This window comes from Ascaphus truei, chromosome 23 (assembly GCF_040206685.1).
Source record: "Ascaphus truei isolate aAscTru1 chromosome 23, aAscTru1.hap1, whole genome shotgun sequence".
Classification (NCBI taxonomy): Eukaryota; Metazoa; Chordata; class Amphibia; order Anura; family Ascaphidae; genus Ascaphus; species Ascaphus truei.
The window spans coordinates 709026-719908 of NC_134505.1; positions in this window are offsets into that span (position 1 = coordinate 709026).

Genomic DNA, 10883 nt, shown 5'->3' on the forward strand with positions numbered 1-10883 from the left:
TGGCAATCACATTACTTCCTGGATCAACATCCTTCCCATGTATACTTATTTGGTATATCCCTGTATACCTTTCCCATCTAAAAAGATGTCCAACCTTTTTTTGAACAATTCTATTGTATCTGCCATCACAGTCTCCCTGGGTAATGAATCCCGCACTGTAACTGCCCTCACTGTAAAGACCCCTTTCCTTACACATATCTCCTGTATCTGCCATCACAGTCTCCCTGGGTAATGAATCCCACACTGTAACTGCCCTCACTGTACAGAACCCCTTTCCTTACACATATCTCCTGTATCTGCCCTCACAGCCTCCCTGGGTAATGAATCCCACACTGTAACTGCCCTCACTATACAGAACCCTTTCCTTACACATATCTCCTGTATCTGCCATCACAGCCTCCCTGGGTAATGAATCCCGCACTGTAACTGCCCTTACTGTACAGAACCCTTTCCTTACACACATCTCCTGTATCTGCCCTCACAGCCTCCCTGGGTAATGAATCCCGCACTGTAACTGCCCCTTACTGTAAAGAACCCTTTCCTTACACATATCTCCTGTATCTGCCCTCACAGCCTCCCTGGGTTATGAATCCCGCACTGTAACTGCCCTCACTGTAAAGAACCCTTTCCTTACACATATCTCCTGTATCTGCCATCACAGTCTCCCTGGGTAATTGAATCCCACACTGTAACTGCCCTTACTGTAAAGAACCCTTTCCTTACACACATCTCCTGTATCTGACCTCACTGTAAAGAACCCTTTCCTTTGTTGCTGGTGAAATCTCCTTTCCTCCAACTTCATTCATAAAACCTTTATCTAGCCTGACTCTGCACATGTACTATTGATTAGAGTGTAAGCTCTTCAGCCGGGACGCCCCTTCCTCGTGTTCCTTACCCCTGCTGCAAGAGGCGACACATTGGCAAGCAGCTAATGGGTTAACCGAGAAGCCCCCCCCCTCCCTCAACCGTGGGGGTGTGAAACCCGAGGCAACCACTAGATGGTGCTGATGGGGTCCCCGTTCCCCCCTCTCTGCCTCTGTAGTTCAGACTCCAATTGCTAACAGAACATCCCCACACACTTTTCTCTGCCTCTCTCTCTCCCCCATCTCCATCAGATGCAGAGAGGGGATGTTGCAGGTCACCCTCCCCCAGGGGTGCAGACCACAGGGCTGAGGAGGAGGGGGGCAGGAGGTGTGCTGAGGTGAGGAAGCAGAGAGGGGGGCAGGAGGTGTGCAGAAGTCCGGTGCAGTGAGAGCTCTCCCTGCCCTCTCTCTCCTCTCTCCGGGAAGATGCTTTGGGTCTGTGCCCTGCTCCTGTCACTGCTGCGACCCTCAGAGGTGACACACACCTCACCTGTCTCAGGTAAGTGTCTGCACCCCCCACCCCCCCCCCACTCCCTGCGTGTGCCAACGTCACGATAGAGTGCCAGCTCTGCGGGCCAGGCTGGGTGTGATCTGATGATAAAGGTTGGCAGTGCCCGTGCATGTTTGCATAGGGTTTGTGTGAGATGCTCTGCAGATTTCGGTCCCTTTTCTAGATGGCGCTGCTATGTTCAGAGCGGGGTTTTGTGCCATGTTTACCCCTCGGTGCTGGGATGGGGTGGGGGGCGGGGGGGGTATTATTCCATTGATCTGCAATGTGTTGCTGGCGGGGAAGGGGTTAAGAAAATGATGCTGGGTACGAGGCATTTTGGGTGATTTGTTCCAGCTCTACCTGAGGCACCCTGAAGTTACTGACCCATTACAGAGTGACCTCTTCAACTGCCAGGGCTGCCATGTAAGGGGTTAATTACACAACTGCTCCTTTTCACTGTCACTGTCCCCTCTGCTCCTTCTCTCTGTCACTGTCCCCTCTGCTCCTTCTCTCTGTCACTGTCCCCTCTGCTCCTTCTCTCTGTCACTGTCCCCCTCTGCTCCTTCTCTCTGTCACTGTCCCCTCTGCTCCTTCTCTCTGTCACTGTCCCCTCTCCTCCTCTCTGTCACTGTCCCCTCTGCTCCTTCTCTCTGTCACTGTCCCCTCTGCTCCTTCTCTCTGTCACTGCCCCCTCTGCTCCTTCTCTCTGTCACTGTCCCCTCTGCTCCTTCTCTCTGTCACTGTCCCCTCTCCTCCTCTCTGTCACTGTCCCCTCTGCTCCTTCTCTCTGTCACTGTCCCCTCTGCTCCTTCTCTCTGTCACTGCCCCCTCTGCTCCTTCTCATTGTCACTGTCCCCCTCTGCTCCTTCTCTCTGTCACTGTCCCCTCTGCTCCTTCTCTCTGTTACTGTCCCCTCTGCTCCTTCTCTCTGTCACTGTCCCCTCTGCTCCTTCTCTCTGTCACTGTCCCCTCTGCTCCTTCTCTCTGTCACTGTCCCCTCTGCTCCTTCTCTCTGTCACTGCCCCCTCTGCTCCTTCTCATTGTCACTGTCCCCTCTGCTCCTTCTCTCTGTCACTGTCCCCTCTGCTCCTTCTCTCTGTTACTGTCCCCTCTTCTCCTTCTCTCTGTCACTGTCCCCTCTGCTCCTTCTCTCTGTCACTGTCCCCTCTGCTCCTTCTCTCTGTCACTGTCCCCTCTGCTCCTTCTCTCTGTCACTGTCCCCTCTGCTCCTTCTCTCTATCACTGTCCCCTCTGCTCCTTCTCTCCGTCACTGTCCCCTCTGCTCTGCTCCTTCTCTCTGTCACTGTCCCCTCTGCTCCTTCTCACTGTCCCCTCTGCTCCTTCTCTCTGTCACTGTCCCCTCTGCTCCTTCTCACTGTCCCCTCTGCTCCTTCTCTCTGTCACTGCCCCCTCTGCTCCTTCTCACTGTCACTGTCCCCTCTGCTCCTTCTCTCTGTCACTGTCCCCTCTGCTCCTTCTCTCTGTCACTGTCCCCTCTGCTCCTTCTCTCTGTCACTGTCCCCTCTGCTCCTTCTCACTGTCCCCTCTGCTCCTTCTCTCTGTCACTGTCCCCTCTGCTACTTCTCACTGTCCCCTCTGCTCTTCTCTCCGTCACTGTCCCCCTCTGCTCCATCTCTCTGTCACTGTCCCCTCTCCTCCTTCTCTCTGTCACTGTCCCCTCTCCTCCTCTCTGTCCCCTCTGCTCCTTCTCACTGTCACCTCTGCTCCTTCTCCTCTCTGTCAATGTCACCTCTGCTCCTTCTCCTCTCTGTCACTGTCCCCTCTACTCCTTCTCTCTGTCACTGTCCCCTCTGCTCCTTCTCTCTGTCACTGTCCCCTCTCCTCCTTCTCTCTGTCACTGTCCCCCTCTGCTCCTTCTCTCTGTCACTGTCCCCTCTGCTCCTTCTCTCTGTCACTGTCCCCTCTCCTCCTCTCTGTCACTGTCCCCTCTGCTCCTTCTCACTGTCCCCTCTGCTCCTTCTCTCTGTCACTGACCCTCTGCTCCTTCTCTCTGTCACTGTCCCCCTCTGCTCCTTCTCACTGTCACCGTCACCTCTGCTCCTTCTCTCTGTCACTGTCCCCTCTCCTCCTCTCTGTCACTGTCCCCTCTGCTCCTTCTCTCTGTCACTGTCCCCTCTGCTCCTTCTCACTGTCCCCTCTGCTCCTTCTCTCTGTCACTGACCCTCTGCTCCTTCTCTCTGTCACTGTCCCCTCTGCTCCTTCTCTCTGTCACTGTCCCCTCTGCTCTTCTCTCCGTCACTGTCCCCTCTGCTCCATCTCTCTGTCACTGTCCCCTCTGCTCTTCTCTCCGTCACTGTCCCCTCTGCTCCATCTCTCTGTCACTGTCCCCTCTCCTCCTTCTCTCTGTCACTGTCCCCTCTCCTCCTCTCTGTCCCCTCTGCTCCTTCTCACTGTCACCTCTGCTCCTTCTCCTCTCTGTCAATGTCACCTCTGCTCCTTCTCCTCTCTGTCACTGTCCCCTCTGCTCCTTCTCTCTGTCACTGTCCCCTCTGCTCCTCTCACTGTCACTGTCCCCTCTGCTCCTTCTCACTGTCACTGTCCCCTCTGCTCCTTCTCTCCGTCACTGTCCCCTCTGCTCCTTCTCTCCGTCACTGTCCACTCTGCTCCTTCTCTCCGTCACTGTGCCCTCTCCTCCTTCTCTCCATCACTGTCTCCTCTGCTCCTTCTCACTGTCCCCTCTGCTCCTTCTCACTGTCACTGTCCCCTCTGCTCCTTCTCTCCGTCACTGTCCCCTCTGCTCCTTCTCTCTGTCACTGTCCCTTCTCCTCCTTCTCTCCGTCACTGTCCCCTCTGCTCCCTTCTCTCCGTCACTGTCCCCTCTGCTCCTTCTCTCTGTCACTGTCCCCTCTCCTCCTTCTCTCCGTCACTGTCCCCTTCTGCTCCTTCTCTCCGTCACTGTGCCCTCTGCTCCTTCTCACTGTCACTGTCCCCTCTGCTCCTTCTCTCCGTCACTGTGCCCTCTGCTCCTTCTCACTGTCACTGTGCCCTCTGCTCCTTCTCACTGTCCCCCTCTGCTCCTTCTCTCCGTCACTGTGCCCTCTGCTCCTTCTCTCCGTCACTGTCCCCTTTGCTCCTCTCACTGTCACTGTCCCCTCTGCTCCTTCTCTCCGTCACTGTGCCCTCTGCTCCTTCTCTCCGTCACTGTGCCCTCTGCTCCTTCTCACTGTCACTGTGCCCTCTGCTCCTTCTCACTGTCACTGTCCCCTCTGCTCCTTCTCTCCGTCACTGTGCCCTCTGCTCCTTCTCTCCGTCACTGTGCCCTCTGCTCCTTCTCACTGTCACTGTCCCCTCTGCTCCTTCTCTCCGTCACTGTGCCCTCTGCGCCTTCTCACTGTCACTGTGCCCTCTGCTCCTTCTCACTGTCACTGTCCCCTCTGCTCCTTCTCTCCGTCACTGTGCCCTCTGCTCCTTCTCTCCGTCACTGTGCCCTCTGCTCCTTTTCTCTGTCACTGTGCCCTCTGCTCCTTCTCACTGTCACTGTCCCCTCTCCTCCTTCTCTCCGTCACTGTCCCCTCTGCTCCTTCTCTCCGTCACTGTCCCCTCTGCTCCTTCTCTCCGTCACTGTCCCCTCTCCTCCTTCTCTCCGTCACTGTCCCGTCTGCTCCTTCTCTCTGTCACTGTCCCATCTCCTCCTCTTTCTGTCACTGTCCCCTCTGCTCCTTCTCTCCGTCACTGTCCCCTCTGCTCCTTCTCTCCGTCACTGTCCCCTCTCCTCCTTCTCTCTGTCACTGTCCTCTGCTCCTTCTCTCTGTCACTGTCCCCTCTCCTCCTTCTCTCCGTCACTGTCCCCTCTGCTCCTTCTCTCTGTCACTGTCCCCTCTGCTCCTTCTCTCTGTCACTGTCCCCTCTCCTCCTCTTTCTGTCACTGTGCCCTCTCCTCCTTCTCTCTGTCACTGTCCCCTCTGCTCCTTCTCTCTGTCACTGTCCCTCAGGGTTCTGGGCTGAGGCAGCTGCTGTGTGTACAGGGTTTTTACGTCAGTATCACTGACCCGCGGGCCAGGGAAACCCCATCTCCTCTGTACATTTCCTGCCTGGGTGTCCCCTGAGCCTACGCCTGACTCCATATTCCCAGCTGCCCCACCCAGAGATGCCCAGAAAAAAACATGCGGCAATGTAAAGCAGTGCAGGGTACGACCAGTCACTTCGGAAAGGCTCTTCTCCACATTGGACCCTCGTCCCAAAATGCAACATAGTCGTAGCCGCTCTAACGGCAGCTTTTGCCCAACCCTGTCCTGTTGCAGGGAACAGGGCTGGTTCTCACGGCTAATACTGCGAGTTAAAGGGCCCCCCACATGCTAAAGAGGGGGAGCGCGGTGAGTCATGGAGATACTCAGTACGATTATACAATAATCATCATTAAATTGCAGCAAGATCATTTGTAGGGAGTGACGGGGAGCGTTGGGGGGGGAGGCATGTATCAGGCGTGACGTGGCCGTGATTTCTGCCTGGTGGGGGAGGCATGTATCAGGCGTGACGTGGGGCGTGATTTCTGCCGGGTGGGGGGGGGAGGCATGTATCAGGCGTGACGTGGGCGTGATTTCTGCCGGAGTGGGGGGGTGGGAAGCATGTATCAGGCGTGACGTGGCCGTGATTTCTGCCGGGTGGGGGGGGGGAGGCATGTATCAGGCATGACGTGGGCGTGATTTCTGCCGGGGGGGGGGGGGGAGGGAGTCATGTATCAGGCGTGACGTGGGCGTGATTTCTGCCGGGGGGGGGAGGCATGTATCAGGCGTGACGTGGGCGTGATTTCTACCAGGTGGAGGGGGGGGGAGGCATGTATCAGGCGTGACGTGGGCGTGATTTCTGCCTGGTGGGGGAGGCATGTATCAGGCGTGACGTGGGCGTGATTTCTGCCGGGTGGGGGGGGGAGGCATGTATCAGGCGTGACGTGGGCGTGATTTCTGCCAGGTGGGGGGGGGGAGGCATGTATCAGGCGTGACGTGGGCGTGATTTCTGCCGGGTGGGGTGGAGCATGTATCAGGCGTGACGTGGGCATGATTTCTGCCGGGTGGGGGGGGGGGGGCATGTATCAGGCGTGACGTGTGTGTGATTTCTGCCTGGTGGGGGGGGGGAGGCATGTATCAGGCGTGACGTGGGCATGATTTCTGCTGGGTGGGGGGGGGAGGCATGTATCAGGCGTGACGTGGGCGTGATTTCTGCCGGGTGGGGGGAGGAGCATGTATCAGGCGTGACGTGGGCGTGATTTCTGCCGGGTGGGGGAGGAGCATGTATCAGGCGTGACGTGGGCGGGATTTCTGCCGGGTGGGGGGGGGAGGCATGTATCAGGCGTGACGTGGGCGTGATTTCTGCCGGGTGGGGGGGAGCATGTATCAGGCGTGACGTGGGCGGGATTTCTGCGGGTGGGGGGGGAAGGCGTGTATCAGGCGTGACGTGGGCGTGATTTCTGCCTGGTGGGAGGGGGGGGGGCATGTATCAGGCGTGATGTGGGCGGGATTTCTGCCTGGTGGGAGGGGGGGGGGGCATATATCAGGCGTGACGTGGCCGTGATTTCTGCCGGGTGGGTGGGGGGGGGGGGGGGTGAGGCATGTATCAGGCGTGACGTGGGCGTGATTTCTGCCTGGGGGGGGTGGGGGGAGCATGTATCAGGCGTGACGTGGGCGTGATTTCTGCCTGGTGCGGGGGGGGCATGTATCAGGCGTGACGTGGGCGTGATTTCTGCCTGGTGGGGGGGGGGATCTCTGGGGTTTAAAAGAGCTATTTCCACCCAACGTAATATTTCTAGCGACAGTAATTAGTGAGCGCTGATTGGCGTCGCTACACACCTAATTAGCTCTCGGGGCGCGGAGGCTGATATATAAATATCCTCTCTGCCGTCAGGTACCAGCCCCAGTGGTACCAGCCCCAGTGGTACCAGCCCCAGTGGTATGTATCTGTGGTGGGGGGGAGCCCCAGTGGTACGTATCTGTGGTGGGGGGGGGAGCCCCAGTGGTACGTATCTGTGGTGGGGGGGGAGCCCCAGTGGTACGTATCTGTGGTGGGGGGGGGGGAGCCCCAGTGGTACGTATCTGTGGTGGGGGGGGGGGGAGCCCAGTGGTACGTATCTGTGGTGGGGGGGGGGGGGGGGGTGGGAAGCCCCAGTGGTACGTATCTGTGGTGGGGGGGGGGGAGCCCCAGTGGTACGTATCTGTGGTGGGGGGGGAGCCCCAGTGGTACGTATCTGTGGTGGGGGGGGGGAGCCCCAGTGGTACGTATCTGTGGTGGGGGGGGGGAGCCCCAGTGGTACGTATCTGTGGTGGGGGGGGGGGTGGGAAGCCCCAGTGGTACGTATCTGTGGTGGGGGGGGGGGAAGCCTCAGTGGTACGTATCTGTGGTGGGGGGGGAGCCCCAGTGGTACGTATCTGTGGTGGGGGGGGGGGGAGCCCCAGTGGTACGTATATCTGTGGTGGGGGGGGGGGAGCCCCAGTGGTTACGTATCTGTGGTGGGGGGGGGGGGAAAGCCCCAGTGGTACGTATCTGTGGTGGGGTGGGGGGGGGGAAGCCCCAGTGGTACGTATCTGTGGTGGGGGAGGGGGAGCCCCAGTGGTACGTATCTGTGGTGGGGGGGGGGGGAGAAGCCCCAGTGGTACGTATCCGTGGTGGGGGGGGGGGAGAAGCCCCAGTGGTACGTATCTGTGGTGGGGGAGGGGGAGCCCCAGTGGTACGTATCTGTGGTGGGGGGCGGGAGAAGCCCCAGTGGTACGTATCTGTGGTGGGTGGGGGGGGGAAGCCCCAGTGGTACGTATCTGTGTTGGGGGGGGGGGGGGGAAGCCCCAGTGGTACGTATCTGTGGTGGGGGAGGGGGAGCCCCAGTGGTACGTATCTGTGGTGGGGGGGGGGGGAGAAGCCCCAGTGGTACGTATCTGTGGTGGGGGGAGGGGGAGCCCCAGTGGTACGTATCTGTGGTGGGGGGGGAGCCCCAGTGGTACGTATCTTTGGTGGGGGGGGGGGAGCCCCAGTGGTACGTATCTGTGGTGGGGGGGGGGGGAGCCCCAGTGGTACGTATCTGTGGTGGGGGGGGGGGGAAGCCCCAGTGGTACGTATCTGTGGTGGGTGGGGGGGGAAGCCCCAGTGGTACGTATCTGTGTTGGGGGGGGGGGGGGGGAAGCCCCGGAAGCCCCAGTGGTACGTATCTGTGGTGGGGGGGGGGGAAGCCCCAGTGGTACGTATCTGTGGTGGGGGGGGGGGGAAGCCCCAGTGGTACGTATCTGTGGTGGGGGAGGGGGAGCCCAGTGGTACGTATCTGTGGTGGGGGGGGGGGAGAAGCCCCAGTGGTACGTATCTGTGGTGGGGGGAGGGGGAGCCCCAGTGGTACGTATCTGTGGTGGGGGGGGGGGGAAGCCCCAGTGGTACGTATCTGTGGTGGGGGGGGGGGGGGAGCCCAGTGGTACGTATCTGTGGTGGGGGAGGGGGAGCCCCAGTGGTACGTATCTGTGGTGGGGGGGGGGGGGGGGAGAAGCCCCAGTGGTACGTATCTGTGGTGGGGTGGGGGGGAGAAGCCCCAGTGTATGTATCTGTGGTGGGGGGGGGAGAAGCCCCAGTGTATGTATCTGTGGTGGGGGGGGGGAAGTCCCAGTGGTACGTATCTGTGGTGGGGGGGGGAGCCCCAGTGGTACGTATCTGTGGTGGGGGGGGGGGGAAGCCCAGTGGTACGTATCTGTGGTGGGGGGGGGGAAGCCCCAGTGGTACGTATCTGTGGTGGGGGGGGGGGAAGCCCCAGTGGTACGTATCTGTGGTGGGGGGGGGGAAGCCCCAGTGGTACGTATCTGTGGTGGGGGGAGGGGGAGCCCCAGTGGTACGTATCTGTGGTGGGGGGGGGGGGGGGGGAGAAGCCCCAGTGGTACGTATCTGTGGTGGGGTGGGGGGGGGAAGCCCCAGTGGTACTTATCTGTGGTGGGGGGGGGGAAGCCCCAGTGGTACGTATCTGTGGTGGGGGGGGGGAAGCCCCAGTGGTACGTATCTGTGGTGGGGGGGGGGGAAGCCCAGTGGTACGTATCTGTGGTGGGGGGGGGAAGCCCCAGTGGTACGTATCTGTGGTGGGGGGAGGGGGGGAAGCCCCAGTGGTACGTATCTGTGGTGGGGGGGGGGGGGAAGCCCCAGTGGTACGTATCTGTGGTGGGGGGGGAAGCCCCAGTGGTACGTATCTGTGGTGGGTGGGGGGGGAAGCCCCAGTGGTACGTATCTGTGGTGGGGGGAGGGGGAGCCCCAGTGGTACGTGTCTGTGGTGGGGGGAGGGGGAGCCCCAGTGGTACGTATCTGTGGTGGGGGGTGGGGGAAGCCCCAGTGGTACGTATCTGTGGGGGGGGGGGGAGCCCCAGTGGTACGTATCTGTGGTGGGGGGAGGGGGAGCCCAGTGGTACGTATCTGTGGGGGGAGGGGGGTGAAGCCCCAGTGGTACGTATCTGTGGGGGGTGGGAAGCCCCAGTGGTACGTATCTGTGGTGGGGGGGGGGGAGCCCCAGTGGTACGTATCTGTGGGGGGGAGGGGGGTGAAGCCCCAGTGGTACGTATCTGTGGTGGGGGGGGAGGGGAAGCCCCAGTGGTACGTATCTGTGGTGGGGGGAGGGGGAGCCCCAGTGGTACGTATCTGTGGTGGGGGGGAGGGGGGGAAGCCCCAGTGGTACGTATCTGTGGTGGGGGGAGGGGGGGGAAGCCCCAGTGGTACGTATCTGTGGTGGGGGGAGGGGGGGAGCCCAGTGGTACGTATCTGTGGTGGGGGGGGGAGCCCCAGTGGTACGTATCTGTGGTGGGGGGAGAGGGGGGAAGCCCCAGTGGTACGTATCTGTGGTGGTGGGGGGGGGGGAGCCCCAGTGGTATGTATCTGTGGTGGGGGGGGGGGAGCCCCAGTGGTACGTGTCTGTGGTGGGGGTGGGGGGAGCCCCAGTGGTATGTATCTGTGGTGGGGGGGGGGAAAGCCCCAGTGGTACGTATTTGTGGGTGGGGGGGGGCCCAGTGGTACGTATCTGTGGTGGGGGTGGGGGGAGCCCCAGTGGTACGTATCTGTGGTGGGGGGGGGGGGGGCCCAGTGGTACGTATCTGTGGGTTTTATTATCACCGGGATTTTAATCTCATAAATTAGACTTTCCTGTTTACTGAATCCTGATCGCTGAACATAGTAAAAGAACAGACCGTTTGTGCACTTTTATACATAGGGCCTCGGTCAGTCTGTGACACACACACAAGAGGGTCTCCCTCAATCTGTCAGTGTCACACGGGGAGAGGGGGGGTCCCTCAGTCTGTCAGTGTCACACAACACACACGCTTCCCGCTGTCTGCGTTTGGTATAATTTTCGGCCTCGCACCCCTCTGTCCCAGCTCCTGGCTCCTCGGACGCCTCCCGCTGTCTGCGTTGGTATAATTTCCGGCCTCGCACCCCTCTGTCCCAGCTCCTGGCTCCTGGGACGCCTCCCGCTGTCTGCGGTTGGGTATAATTTCCGGCCTCGCACCCCTCTGTCCCAGCTCCTGGCTCCTCGGACGCCTCCCGCTGTCTGCGTTGGGTATAATTTCCGGCCA